At 36.8% G+C, this 22237-nt stretch overlaps 1 pseudogene; it reads left to right on the top strand.

The window, feature by feature from the left end:
- Positions 1–22237, top strand: part of LOC128284244 (polygalacturonase-like) — a 78975-nt pseudogene that overhangs the window by 8260 nt on the left and 48478 nt on the right.

Genomic DNA, 22237 nt, shown 5'->3' with positions numbered 1-22237 from the left:
AGGCGATATCGTTCGACCCAACTCATATCGTGCGATTGCGTAAATTGAGGTACAATCGATTTGACCTTTGAAGAGGAACTGTGCAAATACTTGATCGTGATGTCAAGGTGTTGAGAAGGAGGTCATCCGTTGGTGAAGGTACTTTGGAGGAACCATGGCAAGGAAGAAGCTACCGGGAGACCAAGAGGCAATGCGTCGCCAGATACCCTCAACTGTTTGGACGAGTAAATTTCAAGGTCGAAATTTCTTTAAGGAGGGTAAAGTTGTAACGTCCGATTTTCGGGTTTTTCGCGATTCACGATATTTTAAGTAAATTTCTAAAATTTGGTATGTGATGATGGAATTCATAATTTGGGTATGTAAATGGGCTTATGGAAGGCCCATGAGTTGGCCAAAACCCGTGGAATTTTTAAATTTTGGACTTAGGAGTTAGGGGTTCGCTAGGTGCCCTTATATTAAGTTGTGGGTAAAGTGTATCACAAAAGATCCTCCGCAAAGTGGCTAAGTGACGCCACTAGGGAGCTTTAAAGGTGGCATGTAAGTGTTGGGGAAGACCAGGATCGATTCCTGTGTTGGCAAATAGGAGTATTTATTTTTGTGCGGGAAGGGTAAGTGTTGGAACCCGAGTGGATTCTGAAGAGGAGAGAGTTGGATCAAGTCAAATGCATAAATTAAGGAGGGATAAGGGAGAGATTTTAGGGATGTGATATGGAGATAGAGTTGGCGAATAAGGGAGTTTGGAGAGGGATTTTTGCAGAGGGTATTAGGTTAGTAATTTGGCATTAGGGTCTTAGTTGTGCCGATTTTGTTCTTTGGGGTGTAGCTTTTTCTCTTTCTTTTCCAGCCGAATCTACCTCCCTTCTACTCAATTTTCTTCCTTTTCTTTCTTTCAAATCAGCCCACTATTTCCTTTCATTCACCATTGTTTTCCCTTATCTCTATTTTTGCCGAAGTGCAAAAAGTCGAATCGATGAAGATAGGGGTGCCGATTCTTTGTGACCAGCAACCTTTTCTTCCTTCTCAATAGTTGGCGTTCGATTCCTTTACCTTTTAGGCATCCGGATTCAAGAGGAGAAAGACGTGGTAAGTGTTCAAACTCTAAACAATTCCTAGTGTAGCTTTGGTCAAAAGTCAAACTCCAAGTTTAGGAGATGGCGAATATGGGCATAGACTCTATGGGGTCTTCTTTTAATATTTTGGTTTATTTATTGAATGAGCAGCAAGGTGTAGTGTCGATTTGGAGTAGCTTGGATCGACGGAGTAGCTAGGCCTAGTCGTCAATCGCGACAAAGGTAAGGTGCCTAAGGCCATTATGGATGGTGGTCGAATGTGTAAGTGCTAATATTGGAAAGTTCTTAATTTGGTTCAATTATTGCGAGCTGATCTATTTAACAATTGATTATAGGAGAAATCGTGTAGGAGATCTCGTCAAGGAATATCGCAAATCGTGTGTAACGAACCCTTTCATAGCTTAAAGCGATAAAATGCGAAAAGTCGAAATGCCAGAAATTCGGCATTTCGAGGACTTGTGAGCAAGTTAACGCTCACTAGTTAGTTAGAATCAATGAGACGGTGATCGAGAACGATGGAAGCGGTAAGAATGTGATTTTTGGCGTTCTTGGTAAGTTGGGCCTCGAGGGGTCAAGTGGGGCCCATTGGGCTTCGGGCCCATCTGGGTAAAAATTGGTAGAAAACGAAATCTGTTATATGGCATGATAAGACCATTAAAACCGTTATGGAATATAGGCTAAATGGGCCTAGATGACGAAATTGGCTAAGTAGGGCCCATTAGGGTTTTAGGCCCAATAACTCGATTTCGCTAAAAATGGGCCGAATCATTGTTTGCACCCATGGATTGTTAGTAATCGTTAATGAACATGGAAACCCTAATTTTGGTAAAATTACGAGATTACCCTTATAATATGAAAATGACCGTTTTGCCCTAGGTAAAAATAACCATTATACCCCTAGGGTTTATGTATGATTTTAATACATGGGATTTTGATAAATATGGTATGTATGATATGCACATGAAATGTATGCTATGCACATGATATGTATGATATGCACATGAGGTAATCATAAATGCATTGGGTTGGGTTTTATATGGATGGAGGAAGTGAAAAGGGCTTATGCCCGATTATCAAAAGGGCTTATGCCCCGATTATCAAAAGGGCTTATGCCCCGCTTATCAAAAGGGCTTTTGCCCGATTATTAAAAGAGGCTAGGCCTCGGTTATATGATAAAGCACTATTTGCCGTTGGAGAGTTTGGCGGGGTGGGTCGAGTTAATCCCACATGGTGTGTTGGTTGGTACGGTGGAGAGTAGCGGATGGTGGGTTGAGTAGTCTCCCAAATGGGTTGCATTCTTTCATTGAAATTATATGTGACATTGAAATGGGCCTAAGGGCCATACTGTTTCTGAAGAAAGGCTTCGCCCAATAACATGAAATATGAAAAGGCTTCGCCCAAGATTATGAAATATGAAATATGAAAAGGGCTACTGACCAAATGCATGATTGAGATTGGATTTGGGCTTAGACCTAACAGCCGTTATTGTTTTGGGCTCTAAAAGGGCTTGTTGCACATCGAGTTTCCAAACTCACCCCCATTTCCTTAACCTTGCAGGTGAGCCTTGATGTGGGGACTTGGGCGGAGGGATTCAGAGTGGCCACGGTGATCGCCTTGGGCTTTAAATAAAGTGTTGGTTTCCATTCAATTTCCTTTAACTATTATTTATTTTTGGGTTGTAATAAGGCCAATTTTTACTTTTCTTTTATTTCTTTTGGGATTATTTTAATTTTAATAACTTTAAAATTGGTTAATAATTATTCAAATGGGCTAGACTTAGGACGTGTTTTCAAAATGATACTTGTTTTCAAATTATCTCAACACCACGATTCATCGGTTAATCAAAGACGCCCACTTAAACAAATTTAAACTCGATATAACAAAGTGTGGCTATGGTTGTGGGCATGTCTAGGATTGGATCCAATTAAAGAGCTTGGTACTTAGCGCCTTCATGGCTCACCTCCTCTGTCTCGGATACCTACCGGTGCCCACTTCCATACACTTTGTTAACTCAATAAAATGTATGGTTTTAAAACACTAAAACAGAACGTGGGTTTTCAACTCCAATGTGGCACGTCAGATTCGGCCATAACGTCTAGGCCGGGTTTCGGGTGTTACACAAGGAACCATTGCTTATAAAAGGGAAGGTTGCAAAGGTCATGATTATTGTGGTTCACTTCCTATTGTAAGTTATTTTCTTATTAAGAAGTTATGACTTTTGTTTTTATAAATAGAATTAAGTAATAATTATTTCTAACGTTTGATTTTTTAACCAACGCAATGATATAAGATATAACTACCAAAAACAGCAAGTAGTTCCACGTTAATGTTCTAGGATGCAAAAACATTACTTTCGAACATTTCACTGTATCTGCACCTGACGAAAGCCTAAACATAGATGGGATTCACATTGGGAGATCAAATGGGGTCAATGTTCTTAACTCAGAGATAAAAACTGGTGATGACTGTGTTTCAATTGGGGATGGTTCCAAAAATTTGGTTATCAATGGAGTAACTTGTGGACCAGGACATGGTATCGGTATTGGTAGTCTCGGATTGTTTAAAAATGAAGAACCCGTTGATACAGTTACAGTAAAAAACTGCACCATGGCTAATACTTCCAATGGTGTTAGAATCAAAAGTTGGCCTGGTGCTGAACCTGGCACTTGTTCGAACATTCACTTTGAGGATACTACCGTGACCAATGTCAGTTCTCCTATTATAATTGATCAGAAATATTACACATGGAACAAATGCAAAATAATGTATGTACATATTTATCAAATTCCTAAAAGAGCAAAAAGAGTTAATCGGTCATTGAATCATTATTTTTTTAATGCAAGAAGAAACAAAAAGTTAAACTAAGCAACATTAGTTTCAAAAACATTCATGGTACTTTTGAGCGTCCAGAAGCTATCGTGCTACTTTGCCTTGTGAAAGTGTGGAACTTGAATAACACCCCTAACCCGTATCCGTCGCCAGAGTAAGGTTAAAGGCATTACCAGACAAATCGGAATATCTTACAAACAATTTAATAACATTATCTACAATATAGTCAAACATCATTATAAAGTCCCTCATATAGGTCTTCGAAACCTTAATCATACTTTAGAAAGGGGTTTGGACTAAACCGAGCTCAGACAGAATTTTTCAAAATTTAAACATTTTTCAAAGTTACAGAGGTCACATGCCCACGTGAACAGGCCGTGTACCTAACACAGCATTAGACACGCCCGTGTGTCTGAGCCATGGCCAAACAGAGCATAATCATACATACTAACTTAACCACACGGCCACAAGACACACCCGTGTGTCTTCGTCGTGGTCAAAACTGACTTGGGTCATAGAACTGACCATACACCCGTGTATCTAGCCCGTGTACCCTTCGAAATGGCCACACACGCCCATGTGCTAAGGCTGTATTCCTCACATGACCACCAGACACGCCCATGTGCCTAGGCAATGCCTGAGACTGACTTGCTTCTAAAAGAAACATTGAAGGACATGGTCAAGACACACGCCCGTGTGCTCAATCTGTGGGAAAATATAAGCCATTTGTAAGGCAAATTTTCCACCCATTAAGGGTCAAACCTACGCATCCAAAATCACAACTTTTCATACCAAATTCACAATCAAAATATAGACCATTCATGATATATCATTTCCAACCAATTCTATGCTTATAAACCTTACCAATTTATGCCATATCATAAGCCAAAATCAGGCCTAAACATATGGTTTATAATCTTAATATACAACACTCAATATCATATTATGAACTTACCAAATTCTCAAATAATCACAAAACAAAACTTATCAAATTGTCCAACTCTCTTGGCTATCCAAAACACATAGTAAACACAACATTGCATCACATAATTCATACTAAAAACTCCTTCACATACACAACCATAATCAAGCCAAATCACATGGCTATATATATACATTACCAAACATATCCAAAAACCTCTAGCCTATACATGCCACCTAACCAAAACTTAAAGTTTTTATTTACCGAAGCGATAATCGGATACTGTGATGACATTTCCAACAACTTTCAACTCGAGCAAGTCTTTAAAACTCTATAGACATAGGAAAAACACACAGGGTAAGCTTTGAAATCTTAGAAAGCCATAAACAAATAAATCTTTTTAATAATATTTATAAACCAATGTTATTAAACCGAATTTAACAATCTCAATCTCATATACATTCATTGTACTCTTAAATTCATAAAATCACATTAAATACTCCACTTATCTTATTTATCAATGAACATATAATCGTTCTTCCCAATTCAATTACAACTGTTAACTCAATCATATAAATTAAGTTTGCACATAATAATTACATGACTAACCAAAACATGTAATGGTTCACTAACCACTTCACATATATCTTATCCATTTGGCTACATTTCAATTTCATATATAGAGTGTAACACCCCTATCCCACACCCGTCTCCGAAATAGGCAAGGGGCATTACCAGACAGATAGAACATCACAGATCAATACAGAATCACGGATATCACATAATATTAATGCATAAGCAATTCAACAATTCATCCGTTATGGAGGTCTCCAAGACCTAAGACCTGCTTTTAGAAAAGGTCGGGACTAAACCGAACACATTTAGAAATTTCAAAACTTAAAAAGAATTTTCAACTCTGTTGAGGTCACACGCCCATGTGATCAGGCCATGTGCCTTACAAGGGCACCAGACACGCCCATGAGGTCCAGCCGTGCCAAAACAGAGTCTATATACTGACTTTTACATGCGGCCAATAGACACGGCCGTGTGCCATCGCCGTGTGATACTTAGCTAGCTACTGACTTAAGCCCACGGCCATATGACACGCCCATGTGTCTTAATCGTGTGGTCTTAAGAGGATACTGCTTTGCATACACGGCCACAAGTCATGCCCCTGTTCACTGACTGTGTGGCACACTGCACGCTTGGTTTAAGCCAACTTGCCACCCCTTTTTGGGTCATTCCTACAAGCAATATTAAACAACATTTATACTAAAATTTTCAGCCAATTCCATACTCAAAACATGCTTAAACTTACTATTTCCTCAACTTGGCATATTTCAAAATGACCACCACATACAAGGCCATATAACCATTACAAGCATACACAATTTGGCATCACAAACCATTTACCAAAACTAAGCACAAACATACCATTTGCTAGCCAACTCTCATGGCATAACATATATACATATCAAAGCTTAATACATACATTCTAGCCTATACATGCCATACTTAAAAATATTTACACTTTCAAAAGTACCAAAATGAGTTCGATAGTAAGGTGACAATCCTCGACTATCCCTGAGCCTTCAATAGCTACGATAAGCGTAAAAGCATGTAAATCACACGAGTAAGCTACAAAGAGCTTAGTAAGCCAAATACAATTGGTTTAACTATTAAAGCATATAAAGTACAAATCAACAGCAAGAATTCATAGCCATTTCACAGAATAGTTCATAAGCCTAACCATGCTCATTTGCTTGTATTCATGTCATGTTTCATTTCCATGATTTCATACAAACTTCACATTCATTATTTCTCAGAAACAGAGTCTTTCAAATTCAGAAATTTAGTATGATACAAACGTACCTGTATAGATTATACATTTCATATATTCATTCCTATATATTGTACTCTATCATCATACGGTTCAAAAATGATACAAATACTCATAAACAGGTACAATGTCGACGCCCCGGACATGGTCTTACATGTAATTCAGTATCGATGCCTATGTCCTAGACAGGGTCTTACACAAAATCAGATACGATGCCTATGTCCCAGACATGGTCTTACACGTAAATCTCAAATCGAGGCCTGTGTCCCAGACACGGTCTCACACGATATCTCAGATCAATGTCAACGTTCTTTTAGAAACATACAGAGCTTTTCAGATACTAGCATATTATTAGAGTTTACTCGAAATTTATTCATTAGGCTCTCAAGGCCGTCCAATAAAAATTACAGTTTGTATGCATAGAATTTAGTCAATTTACCACATAATTGTAATTTGACTTACCTCGTATGAATTTCAGACGGAAACGAGTCGACTATTTGACTATTTTGGGCTTCCCTCGATCTAAGTCCGATTTTCTTTGTTCTTGATCTAATACAATTCAAATTCAACCATTCAATCATTCATTTCATTCAAAATAATCCATAAACACATATTTAGGGCACTTTGCATTTTAGCCCTTACATTTTCACACTTTGACAATTTAGTCCATTTTCACAAAATCACAAATATGCAAAATTCACCAAGACTATAGCTTGGCCGAATATACATAGCATTCATACAAGCCCAAATAACATATTTAATTCACAATTTAGTCCTTTAAAACCTCATTTTCACAAATTAGCCAAATAGCTCTATTTCATCAAAAATTTAAGAACAAAGCATGATAATCTCATATATATCTTTCATAATCCATATAAAAACATTACAAAGCTAATGTAATCATCAATGGCACGTTTCATAATCTTCAACAGAAACAGAAATTTAGACATGGGTTTTGAAGAACACGAAGCAACGATCACAAAAATGTAGAAATTATCAAAAACCAAACTCGAATGTATTTACAATTTAAGCATGCAAGTGCCGAATCTAAAAATGCTTTAATGGTTTTTTTTTTCTCCTTCATAATCGGCCAAGAGGTAAATTTTGCATGGCCATTTATGTTTTGTTTTTATCAAACAACATATATTAAACCTTTTACTAAAATACCCTTGCATTTAAACATTAATAAACCATTTACTAATGTTCAACAAAGTCATTTAATACATTACATGGTCAAATAACCACATAAGGACCTATTAGTCTAAAGGCATTTCAAAAACATACATTAAACATGTAGCATGCTAATTTCACCTTTTATGCGATTAAATCCTTTTTCATAATTAAGCACAGAAACAAACAAATTAAATCACAGAAACTTCGTAGATAAAAATTCACATATCACAGACACAAAAAATAATATTAAAATATTTTTCAGAATCGGTTACATGGCCTCGAAACCACTTTTCCGACTAGGGTCTAAATCGGACTGTTACAACTCTCCCCCCTTAGAGATTTTTGTCCCCGAAAATCTTACCGTTAAACAGATTCGGATATTGTTGTCTCATAGGATCTTCAGACTCCCACATGGCCTCTTCAACACCGTGTCGATGCCACATCACTTTAACTAACGAAATTTTTTTATTTCATAATTCTTTAACCTCACGAGCTAAAATACAGATCGGCTTTTCTTCATAAGTCATATCAGATTGGATTTCATTATCAAACGGGGAAATTATATGCGAAAGATCGGATCTGTATCGTCGAAGCATCGATACATGAAACATATTATGTATCTTTTCTAACTCAAATGGTATCCTCAATCTATAAGCAACCGGTCCAACTCGCTCGATGATTTCATAGGGTCTGTTGAACGTTGGACTCAACTTTCCCTTTTTACCAAATCAGAACAGTTTCTTCAACGGAGATACTTTCAGAAACACTTTATCACCGATCTTAAATTCGATATCTTTTCATTTTAAATCCGCATAAGATTTCTGACTATCAGAGGTAGCTTTCAGACTATCTCAGATTACTTTCACTTTTTGTTCTGTTTATTTTATCATATCAATATCGTAAAACTTATTCTCACTGAGCTCAGACCAGTATAACGGAGTTCTACACTTTCTACCATATAAGGCTTCATACGGTGCCATTTTAACGCTCGATTAAAAGCTATTATTATAAACGAATTCAATCAAAGGTAGATATTGTTCCCACATACCTTCAAACTCAAGAATGCAACATCTCAAAATATACTTGAGTATCTAAATAATCCGTTCAGATTCACTATCTGTTTGCAGATGAAAAGTGGTGCTAAAATGCAATTTAGTACCCAGAGCATCTTGCAATTTCTTCCAGAATCGCAATGTAAATCTCGGGTCTCTATCTGACACTATCGACAATGGTACACCATGCAGTCTTACGATATCAGAAATATATATCTCAGCTAATTTATCGAGTGAGTAATCAAATCAAAACAGAATAAAATGAGCTGATTTTGTCAAACGATCAACTACAACCCAAATTGCATCTTTCTTTCTCAGAGACAGAGGCAAACCTGAAACAAAATTCATGGTCACTCAATCTCATTTCCACTCCGAAATCATAATCAATTGTAATAACCTAATGGCACCTAATGTTCAGCTTTAACTTTCTGACAGATTAAACATTTAGAAACAAAATCAGAGATATCTCTTTTCATTCTGGACCACTAATAATGCTGCTTCAGATCATTATACGTTTTCGTACTACCTAGATGTACAGATAAACAACCACTGTGACCTTCACTCAAAATCGTCCGAATTAAATCCGGATTTCTCGGAACACAAAGTCTATTTCTGAATCTCAAACAATCATCAACATCAACTCAAAATTCAAACAATCATCAACATCAACTCGAAATTCAGAATCACACTAAGCTCGTTTTGCTATTAATTCATTATCAACCTTCTGAGCTTTGATAATTTGTTGTAAGAACAAATGTCTTACTTTTAATTCAGCTAAAACTGAACCATCATTAGACAAAACTAAATGAGTATTCATCGCACGCAACGCAGACAATGATTTTTGACTCAGAGCATCTGCTACCACATTTGCTTTGCCCGGATGATAATCAATAACCAGCTCGTAATCTTTTAACAGTTCTAACCATCTTCTCTGTCACAGATTCAATCTTTTTTGCTTCATTAAATACTTCAGACTTTTTTGATCAAAAAACACGTGACATTTCTCACCAAACAAAAAGTGACGCCAGATCTTCAAGGCAAACACAATAGCAGCTAACTCGAGGTCGTGTGTTGGATAGTTCTACTCATGCGGCTTCAACTGTCTCGAAGCATAAGCAACAACTTTTCCTTCTTGCATTAGAACACATCCCAAACCAATCAACGAAGCATCACTATAAATCACAAATTCTTTACCCAATTCAGGTTGTACTAAAACCGAAGCTTCAGTCAATAAAGCTTTCAACTGATCTAAGTTGTTCTGACACTTTTCAGACCACTCAAACTTCACATCTTTTTGGAGTAGTTTTGTCAACAGAGTTGCAATCATTGAGAAACCTTTTACGAATCTTCTATTGTAACCAGCAAGTCCCAGAAAACTACAGACTTCAGATACATTCCTCGGAGGTTTCCAACCCAAAATAGCTGAAATTTTGCTCGAATCAACTCGGATACCGGAGGATGATACAATATGACCCAGTAAACCAACTTCTCGCAACCAGAATTCACATTTACTGAACTTTGCATACAACTATTTATCTTGCAGAGTCTGTAGCACTATTCTCAGATGTTCGACATGCTCAATTTCATCACGTGAATAAATCAATATATCATCAATGAATACAACAACAAATTGATCTAGATACAGCCTGAAAATTCTATTCATTAAATCCATAAAGACAGCAGGTGTATTCGTTAATCCAAAAGGCATAACTAAAAATTCATAATGCCCGTACCTCGTTCTGAAAGTAGTTTACGGAATGTCAGAGTCCTTTACTCGCAGCTGATAGTAACCCGATCTCAGATTTATCTTTGAATAGTAGCACCTTTCAACTAATCGAATAAGTCATCAATTCTGGGCAGAGGATATTTTTTCTTTATAGTCACTTTTTTAAGCTGACAATAATCAATACACATTCTCATTGTGCCATCTTTCTTTTTCACAAACAGAACAGGAGCACCCCATGGTGAAAAGCTCGATCTAGCAAATCCTCGATCGGTCAATTCTTGTAACTGAGATTTTAATTCCTTTAACTCGATCGGAGCCATTCTATACGGAGCTATCGAAATCGGATTAGTACCAGGTACTAATTCAATGCCAAACTCGACTTCTCGAATCAGAGGCAAACCCGATAGTTCTTCAGGAAACACATCAGAGAATTTACAGACAAGAGGCACAAGTTCAACTTTCTTATCATTCACTTTCAAGTCTAACACATAAGCTAAGTAGGCTTCACAACCTTTCTTCACATATTTTCATGCTTTCATTGCAGATATCACAGCTGGTAGTCCATTTAGATCACTAGACTCAATTCGAATTATCTCATCATCCTTACACCTTAAATCAATGACTTTTCATTTGCAATTCACAATAGCATTGTGGAAAGTTAACCAGTCCATTTTCAGAATTATATCAAATTCATCAAAAGGCAAAAGCATCAGATCAGTAGGAAAACAGATATCTTGAATCAATAACGGGCAATTCTTGCAGACTTTATCAACCAAGACACTTATGTCTAAGGGGTTCGATACTCTAATTACGAATTCAGTAAACTCTACAGGCAAAGTCTTACTGTGCACTAAATTCATACAGATATAAGAATGCGTTGATCCTGGGTCTATCAATGCAATCACAGAAGTATCATAAAGAGTAAAAGTACCAGTAATCACGTCTAGAGACGAGGCTTCCTCACGAGCTCGGATAGCATAGGGTCGTCAGATCTAACAGCAGTATCCCTAGTAGCTCTTTGACCACCACTTGCATTTCCTGTATTTCTGGAAGGTCTACCTCTAGCTGAGGTGTTGCTCGGTCTCGGATTTTGTACATTCTCTTGCTCAATAGGTTCAGAACAATCTCTTACAAAATGTTCTAGAGCTCCACATCGAATGTAAAACCCCGTACCCGAGACCGTTGTCGGAGTCGAACACAAGGTGCTAACCGACTTAATTAATTTACTTACACAGTCCACTTTTAAAAATTTCCAGGCAGTTGGCTAACTGCGTCACTGTCACCTTAAAAATCATATCTTGAGTTCCAAAGCTCAAAAATCAGTTCCGTAATTTTTTCCTGAAACTAGACTCACATGTCCATCTACAGAATTTTTTCTAGAATTTTTGGTTGAGCCAATTAGTACAGTTTATTAGTTAAAGTCTCCCCTGTTTCAGGGTTCGACTACACTGACCTTTGCGCATTACAACTTGGATATCTCCCTGTACTGGGATTCAATACTGATGCCGTTTGTTTCTATAGAAACTAGACTCGAAAAGGAATCTGTACATATATGGCATGACTTCTAATTATCTCTGGTTAATTTATAATGAATTTCTAAAGTCGGAACAGGGAATCCAGAAACCGTTCTGGCCCTGTCTCACGAAAACTTAAATATCTCTTAACATACTGTTCATATGATCGTTTTGTTACTTTCCTATGAAAATAGATTCATCAAGGTTCGATTACATAATTTATTAACTATTTAATTCCATTCCTACTATTTTTAGTGATTTTTCACATTCACGTCACTGCTGCTATCAGCATCTATTTTTAAGGTAAACTTTACCTATTTCATGATCCTCCATGGATCAACTAGAGTTTGTCATACATATACCAAAAGTGATCATGAATGACCATTCCCATGGCTAACCATTACCAACATTTCCATACCTCTCGACAAACAACATACAAAACGATTTTAATGCTATGATCAAAGTATATTTAAGCCATTTTCGCATGGCTATCCAAATTTACACAAAACCGAAGGGTACATGACCAACAACAAAAAGGGTAGTCCTATACATGCCATTTTCAGAGTTCAACCAAAAGTGTACCAAAAGGGCTTTGATATTGTGGGCGACTTTGACTTCAATAATCCCGAGTCTGATAGCTGACGAACCAAAATCTATAAAACAGAGATTCAAAGAACGGAGTAAGCATTTAATGCTTAGTAGGTTTTAAGCAAAACAAAGTGTTCTCAATCACTATCATTGGTCATTCATTTCAACTGTTCGATGAAGTTAATCTAGGGCTTCATCTCGATCTATAATATCATTAAACGCAACACTTGGCTGCCACATATATACTTTCGAATAATAATGACCTAGATGGTCAAATATTTCCAAAGCACATTCTTCATCGATTTTCAACTTTCAATAATCATTTCCACTTGTTCATAATCACATCCATACTTTTAAGTATTTCAACATGACAAGTACAAAATTACCATAGGCACATAAAGAACCAAACATATTCCTTATCACATGTACGTAAGCTTACAAATCATAATCCTTACCTTGTACTGGCACATCTAGCTCAACCCAACCCATACTCAAATCATAAGGCTTTTGGGCAGAATATGCACTAATACATAAGAATATTTCATCGCATACTTTATTATACAAACATACCATTACCAATTAGATCATTCTCATATTTGGAGTTATAATATTAATCACATTTACCTACCTCTTTGATAATCGATAATTCACCTCAAATCACTCCACCGATGAGTAAGTAATACGTACTGAACATCTTAAATACATAATACTTATTTGATGGTAACTTAATGCGATACTCAATATCAAAGTCTTACTTGAATCCTAGCATTTAGCCGTCGGGTCTTTAAAGCTCGGATATAGTACGAGCACGGAAGCCTACGGACATTAATCAGATAATATTCTCGCATAAAGCCTGTGGGGTTTTAACCCGAGATATAGTCTCGACACAAATGCCCTTACGGACTTATCACATTTATACACTTTCACATCCATCACATTGGCCATTCGGCCGTATCACATATATACACTTTCACATTCATCACGTTGGTCACTCGACCCTATCACATATATACACTTTCACATTCATCACGTTGGCCACTCGGCCCTATCACATATATATACTTTCACATTCATCACGTTGGCCACTCGGCCCTATCACATATATATACTTTCACATTCATCACATTGGCCATTCGGCCTTATCACATATATACACTTTCACATTCATCACATTGGCCATTCGGCCTTATCACATATATATATCTTGTACATCAATTTCATCATAACAAAATTGACTAGGTATACTAGTCATTTGTGGCTTATAGCTTCACTTTAATACGGATTTGGTACTTTGATTACCAATGTTTAATCGATAGCTTATAAGCAACTCAAATGGTTTTATTAAGGTTTACAACAAAATCCCAAATTCAGCACAAGCTGTTTTTCCTGAGCAATAGTCATTAAATTATTCGTAAATGGAGCTACAAAACTCCAAATGAAGTGACGTTAATTTTCCCTGAAAATAGACTCATACATATCTTATCCAACAAATTTTCAGAATTTTTGGTTTGGCCAATCAATACCAGATTTTTCTTAAAGTTTCCCCTGTTTCACTGTTTGACTAATCTGACCACTCTTCACTACGAATCAAATTTCTCATTGTACGGAATTCAAAATGTGTTCTATTTGATTTAATTTGAAACTAGACTCATTAAGGAGTCTAAGCATATAAATTTTATCTTATAACCATTTTTGTACAAATTATAATGATTTTCTAAAAAGAGAACAGGGGATTTCGGAGTCATTCTGACACAGTCCCACACAACTTTAAATATCTCTTTATAGAAAATTTCTTTGCTTCCACGGTCTCTTTTATAAGAAACTAGACTAACTAAGCTTTGATTACATATTTTATTCAGCCTATAATTCCACGCCAACAATTTATAGTGATTTTCTAAAATCACGTTACTGCTGCTGTCCAAAGCAAATTATTACAATTTGCTCTTAAATTTCCAAGTCCAAACACTTATGAACTTACCTTTTGAGTTTAAGACATATCGTGGCCACATCATATCTTATTAACTCAACTCATTATGTCCTATTTTGATTGAATTTACTCAACGTTTGATCACTTAAAACTTACCTCGGAAGTGGTCGACGATTAGGTATCCACGGCTATTCGTTTACATTCTCTTTTTCCCCTATCCGACTTTGATCCTCTTTGCTCTTAAGCTAAAGCCGCAGAGCACTTTCGAACACCATCACTCAGCTTGGATTGAAGCATCGGATACAAAAACTTTAACCTTCATGTACAATTAATTTCGGCATTCAATCCCCTTAAATTTCAGCTTGTAAAACAATTAATAGCAGTTTTAGACATCATAGTCTTCATCCATTTAGACAACATTCTTTAACATCTAAATAGCTCATTTATATATCATTTGTTCATTAACAACTTCAACCATTATTAACATAAATTTACAATCACTTAGATAACATTAATTGCCGTCTAAACAACAATTTTTTGCTGCATTAAAACACTAAACAACAGTCCTTAAAACAACATAAATACACCACTATCGAACGTCATTAACAACACAATATTCAAACAGCATCAATACCACAATCAGATAGCATAAGCAGGGCAGCAATGAACAATACCAACAAGGTAAAATTCGGACAATGATTTAACATTTTCAACAATCGTCAAACACAAGAGAATAAAAGTTCAAGGAAAGCTCACTAAGGTTCCCAACACCGATTCTACCTAATCAATTTGCTCTTTCCCTTTTCTACTACAACCTTCTCCTACCTTGTTAGCTAAATACAATCAACCCCAAAGTTACAAAAATGGATTATAACAACACAAGCATTCACTAAATTCTTTTAACACAAGTGAGAAACTCTTCATCTACTAGACATGCAACATTTGCAACTAGAAAAGAAAATCTTCTCTTCTCCCACATATTCGTCAAGCTCAAATCAACAATGCAACCAGAATTTGTCAACGAAAAGCTATGGGCAAGGGAGAGTTTAGAAGAGTTACCCTTCTACTTGAAAATTTTAACTTCTAAGCAAACAAATTTCATGGTTTTCCACTACATGCAGCTGCCCTCTCCTTTCTAGCTTCATTCCTTTCTTCCTCTTTTCATTTCGGCCAAGAAGAACCGATTTCTTCTTTTCTTTCCTTCTCAAGTCACGGCAATGGGGGGGGACTTGGATGAGACAACTTTGTTCTCATCATCTGTGACATCCCTAAAGTGACCTTAGTCGAAAAGCGGTTTCGGGACCGCTAAACCGAGTCACTAAATCATTTGAGTATGATAGTTACTGTCTAAATATGTGAAAATGCATGTGTGAATTTTTAATTCTTTGATTTAGTTAATTTGAATGTGAATTGAAAGAAAAGGGACTCATGTGAAAGGATTCAATTATATGTGGCTAATTTTAAGAGGTTAATAAAGGAATGAAGTAAAATAAATGGAGTTGCATGTCAAATAATCCATTTGACAAGGATAGTGGCCTACCATGACAAAATTATGGGCAAGGAAACATGTTTCCAACATGTTATGTTAGTGGGGTATGTAGAAAACAATAGAATAAAAGCTAGTAATAAAGAAAGGGAAAAAAGGAAAATGATGATAGCAAAAAAAGTGTGTGGATGCCTCCCCCATTTGCCGTGAAGTGAACAAAGAAAAGAAAAAAAAGTGTTCATCTTTGAACATGCTTGGCCGAATTGAAGAAGAAAGCAAGAGAAGGTTTGGTCACCCTTGAGCTTGAATTAAGGTAAGTGAGTTCATGTTAGTTCTTGAAAGGTTAGCATACTTTAAGCTAGCTACTAAAATTTCCTACTTAGCCATGTCAAAATCTTGGTTGTGTGGTAATATTGGGTAATCGGCCATGGAAGAAATTGAGGAAAAGGATTGTTGTCTTTGTGTTGTAATGAGTTTTTGTGGATGGGTGAAGTTTGAGTTAGTTAAGTGTTCATGTAGATGGTTTGGGTGATAGGAAAAAAATCGGCTTGTGTGTGTATGGATAGTTGCCGAATGTGTGTATAGTCAAAGAAGAAATCCTTAAAGTGTCTAGTTAATTGATGTTAGGTAAATGGTGTGTGTAAATTATTTAAAATAAAATAATTGTATGAGTATTAAGGATGGTACATGAATTCGCCTTAGAAGAAATTTTAGTATAATATGCTTGGATGTTAATAGGTTATTGCTTTAATGACCGGGTGTGTCAAGGGATAATGCATGGACTAATTGATTAATATGTGTTAAGGGAAGGTGAATAAATGTCTATTTGATAAGCTATATATATATTCGCTATGAAGGCTGAAGGTTAAGTCATAGAGATTTTGGTGATATTCATATTCGGTCATAAGGGTTATATGTGTAACTTGGCTATGTGGGTTACGAGTTAAGGTAAATTGCTTATTTGATATGGGTATTCGCCATAAGCTAGCATGATGGGACTTTAATAAGATAAATTTGTTTGAATTAGCCCAAGAGCTTAGAGGATCGAAGTTGGACAAGGGAAAGAAAAGTAATTGAATAGCCGTTGAAGACATTCGACAACATCCGAGGTAAGTCATTAAGCATATATTTGGTATTGATTTAAATGATCATAATATATATGCAATTGTGTTTAATGAATTGATGTGTAAATGGAAATGTATGTGTATGGAATGATGCCATCGTTGAATGTATAAAGGTGGTAAATTGCATAAAGTATTGGTCTCGGCACTAAGTGTGCGGGTATAAATGGACACGGTGACAAGATTGGCACTAAGTGTGCGGGTATAAATGGACACAGTGACAAGATTGGCACTACGTGTGCGGGTTTAAAATTGTACAGCACTAAGTGTGCGAATTTGATTATATAGCACTATGTGTGCGAGCTGATTTTATAGCACTAAGTGTGCGGATTCACTATATGCTCTTGCATTACAATTGGCACTGAGTGTGCGACATTATCGAGTTAATCCCGGACAGCGGATCGGGTAAGTACCTTGAGCTCATGACGAATAGGCAATATGTTCATGCTCGGGGTTGAGCTTGGTAAGCTTTAAATCTATGTGATGATTGCAATTGTGTGATTGTGGTGAAAATGAGTTAGTGTGTGAAAATGCCTCAAATATCTTATCGTGTAGAATATGAAATGTGGATGTATGACTTGGTATGAGATTGAACCGAAAGGTCCGAGGAATTATGGTATAGTTTCGGTATGGATGAGTACCTAGCCTCGTTTATTGTTTCATGTTGTGATAACTTTATTAATGGATGGTGGTTGAATGCTTATGACTTACTGAGTTATAAACTCACTCGGTGTTTTCTTGTCACCCCTTTTAGGTCTCTTGGACTCGTATTGTTTGCGTGCTCGGAACCGTCATTGAAGTCATCACACCGGCTGGAAATCTTTTGGTATTGTCTTCGTAGTTGAACTAGGAGAACATTTGGCATGTATAGGCTATTATGTTTTGTTGAATTATGGGTTGTAAACTTTAAGCCATGGGAAAATGGCCTATGTGGTCGTTGAGTGGGATGCTAGAACCTATAGCCACGAGTCTTAGAAACTTTAATTTTGATAAGGTGGCCATAATTTGTGTCATGTATGATGGATGATTAGTAAGGTCAAGGAAAGATTCATGAAATTGGCATAGTCTACTGCAGTAACTGTTGCGGACAGCAGCAGTGATATGAGATTGAAAAATCACTAAAAATAGTAGAAGTAGAATTAAATAGTGAATAAATTATGAAATTGAACCTTGATGAATCTATTTTCATATGGACAAAACGAAACGACCATATGAGCAGTATACTGAGAGATATTAAAGTTCTCATGAGACAGGGCCAGAACGGTTTCTGGATCCCCTGTCTCGACTTTGAAAATTTACTATAAATTATCCAGAAAGAATTAGAAGTCATTCCTTACATGTCTAGATTCCATTTTGAGTCTAGTTTCATTAGAAACAAACAGCACTAGTATTAAAGCCCTTTACAGAGAGATATTCAAGTTGTAACGCACAAACGTCAGTGTAGTCGACCCCTGTAACATGGGTGACTTTAACTAATAAACTGTACCAATTGGCCCGACCAAAAATTCTAGAAATAAATCCATGGATGGATATATGAGTATAGTTTCAAGGAAAATTTACGGAATTGGTTTTCGAGTTCTGGAACTCGAGATATGATTTTTAAGGTAACAGTGACGCAGTTAGCTAGCCTGCCTGAAACAAAAATTTCATAATTTCCAAGAGGGAAATAAGGGAAGTAAGCCCGGTAACACCTCGTGGTCGAATCCGGTGACGGTCACGGGTTTGGGGTGTTACATCACCCCTCCCTTTTCATTTCTTTATTACTAACCCTTTATTTTATTCTTTCTCCCATAACACACTAACACAACATGTTTCCAACATGTTTCACCCCATAACATTTTGTCCACTCTCATGCTCATGGCCGGCCACTACTAATTAGGGGGGAAATTGACATGCAAGTCCACCCTTTTTATTTCATGCACTAATAGATCCTTATGTTTTGACCTATCACATTTCAAAAGTGACACACATAAGTCCTATTGACTAAATTCACATGCAATTTACTAAATCAAAGCTTAAAACTTTCACACATTCGTATTCACATATAATAGTCATAAAATATGACGGCTAATTATTTTTATGACTCGATTTTGTGGTCCCGAAACCACTTTTCGACTAGGGTCAAATTAGGGGTGTCACATCGAAAACAGGCTCGATCATTCAATCTACAATTTCCCAGATGTCTTTTACCATAGTGTTTACATTCAGGTTTCTGAGATTGGACATTCCTGACACCTGCAACAGAAGTAGCATGAGCTCTAAAATTCGAATGCGATCTAGCTCGATCTCGAATCGAATGTCCTATATCAGCCTTTGAACGGCTATGATCATCTCGAAATTTCTTGGACACAGACTGAAATTATCTACTCGAAGATCTCTTTCTAACATCTCTAACTTCAGAATCATCTTTTCTTTTCTCTTTACTTAATTCTTCAGCTTTACAAGCTCGCTCAACGAGTACTACCATTTCTTTAATCTCCAAAATCCCAACTAACAGATGGATATCTTCGTTTAATCCATCTTCAAACCTTTTTCACATTATTGCTTCATTTGATACACATTCCCAAGCATACTGACTCAATCTCACAAGTTCATGTTTATATTCAGTAACAGACATACGACCTTGTTTAAGCTCAAGAAACTCTTTACGTTTCTAATCGATGAATCTTAGACTAATATATTTCTTCCGAAATTCAGCTTGGAAGAAATCCCAAGTAACCCGTTCACTCGGAACCACTGATATTAAAGTTTTCCACCAATGGTACGCCGTATCTCTCAAAAGTGAAACGGCACATTTTACACATTCCTCAGGATTCAGAGACATTTCATCAAACACTTGTATTGTATTCTCTAACCAGAATTCGACTCTTTTAGCATCATCATTCGTTGTAGCTCAGAACTCTTTAGCCCCATACTTTCAAATCTTATCAACTGGTGGTCTACTTAACTGAACCGGATTCACTGAGGGCATAACAGGAATTTGAGAAGGATTAACCGGGGGTGGAGGTTTTTGTATAGCCGGATTGGTTTTAATGTATTGGGTGAACCAATCATTCATCATTTGATAGAAGGCTTGTTTAGCCTCACCATCACGACTGCTCGTAGCCAGTCGAGAATTAGCTTGCACCGTCCCTTGCGCGGGAGTAGGCGCATTGCTTTCAACATCGTCAGCTACAGCTCTATCGGAATCCATTTGTTATATAAAAGCACATTTCAATGTCAGGATTCACCACACTATCGTAGTTTCAGATATATGGCATGTATAGCTAGACTCACATACGCTACGGTAGTCCTAGAACCGACTAAACCATAGCTCTGATACTGATAAAATGTAACACCCCTATCCCGTACCCGTCATCGAAATAGGTAAGGGGCATTACCAGACAGATAGAACATCACAGATCAATACAGAATCACGAATATCACATAATATTAATGCATAAGCAATTCAACAATTCATCCGTTATAGAGGTTTCCAAGACCTAATACATACTTTAGAAAAGGTCGGGACTAAATCGAACACATTTAGAATTTTCAGAACTTAGAAAAAAATTTCAACTTTGTTGAGGTCACACGCCCGTGTGATCAGGCCGTGTGCCTTACAAGGGCACCAGACACGCCCATGAGGTCCAGCCGTGCCAAAATAGAGTCTATATACTGACTTTTACACACGGCCAATAGACACGTTTGTTTGCCATGGCAGTGTGATACTTAGCTAGCTACTGACTTAAGCCCACGGCCATAGACACACCCATTTGTCTTAACCGTGTGGTCTTAAGAGGTTACTGCTTTGCATACACGGCCACAAGGCACGCCCGTGTTCACTGACCGTGTGGCACAATGCAAGCTTGGTTTAAGCCAACTTGCCACCCTTTTTTGGGTCATTCCTACAAGCAATATTAAACAACATTTATACTAAAATTTTCAGCCAATTCCATACTCAAAACATGCTTAAACTTACCATTTCCTCAACTTGGCATATTTCAAAATGACAACCACATACAAGGCCATATAACCATTATAAGCATACACAATTTGGCATCACAAACCATTTACCAAAACTAAGCATAAACATACCATTTGCTAGCCAACTCTCATGGCATAACATATATACATATCAAAGCTTAATACATAGACATTCTAGCCTATACATGCCATACTTAAAAATATTTACACTTTCAAAAGTACTAAATGAGTTCGATAGTATAGTGACAATCCTCGACTATCCCGGAGCCTTCAGTAGCTACGATAACTGTAAAACAGACAGAAATCACACAGAGTAAGCTACAAAAAGCTTAGTAAGCTAAATACAATTGGTTTAACTATTAAAGCATATAAAGTACAAATCAACAGCAAGAATTCATAGCCATTTCACAGAATAGTTCATGAGCCTAACCATGCTCATTTGCTTGTATACATGTCATGTTTCATTTCCATGATTTCATACAAACTTCGTATTCATTATTTCACAGAAACAGAGTCTTTCAAATTCAAAAATTTAGTACGATACAAACGTACCTGTATAGATTATACATTTCATATATTCATTCCCATATATTGTACTCTATTATCATACGGTTCAGAAATGATACAAATACTCATAAACAGGTACAATGCCGACCCCCTGGACATGGTCTTACATGTAATTCAGTATCGATGCCTCTGTCCTAGTCAGGGTCTTACATGAAATCAAATACGATGCCTATGTCCCAGACATGGTCTTACACGTAAATCTCAAATCAAGGCCTGTGTCCCAGACACGGTCTTACACAATATCTCAGATGAATGTCAACGTTCTTTTAGAAACATACAGAGCTTTTCAGATATTAGCATATTATTGGAGTTTACTAGAAATTTATTCATCAGGCTCTCAAGGATGTCCAATACAAATTACAGTTTGTATGCACAAAATTTAGTCGATTTACCACATAATTGTAATTTGACTTACCTCGTATGAATTTCAGACGGAAACGAGTCGACTATTTGACT

Source organism: Gossypium arboreum, chromosome 2 (assembly GCF_025698485.1).
Source record: "Gossypium arboreum isolate Shixiya-1 chromosome 2, ASM2569848v2, whole genome shotgun sequence".
NCBI classification, from domain to species: domain Eukaryota; kingdom Viridiplantae; phylum Streptophyta; class Magnoliopsida; order Malvales; family Malvaceae; genus Gossypium; species Gossypium arboreum.
The sequence above is the reverse complement of the archived record's forward strand: the minus strand, read 5'-3'. Positions and strand labels throughout refer to the sequence as shown.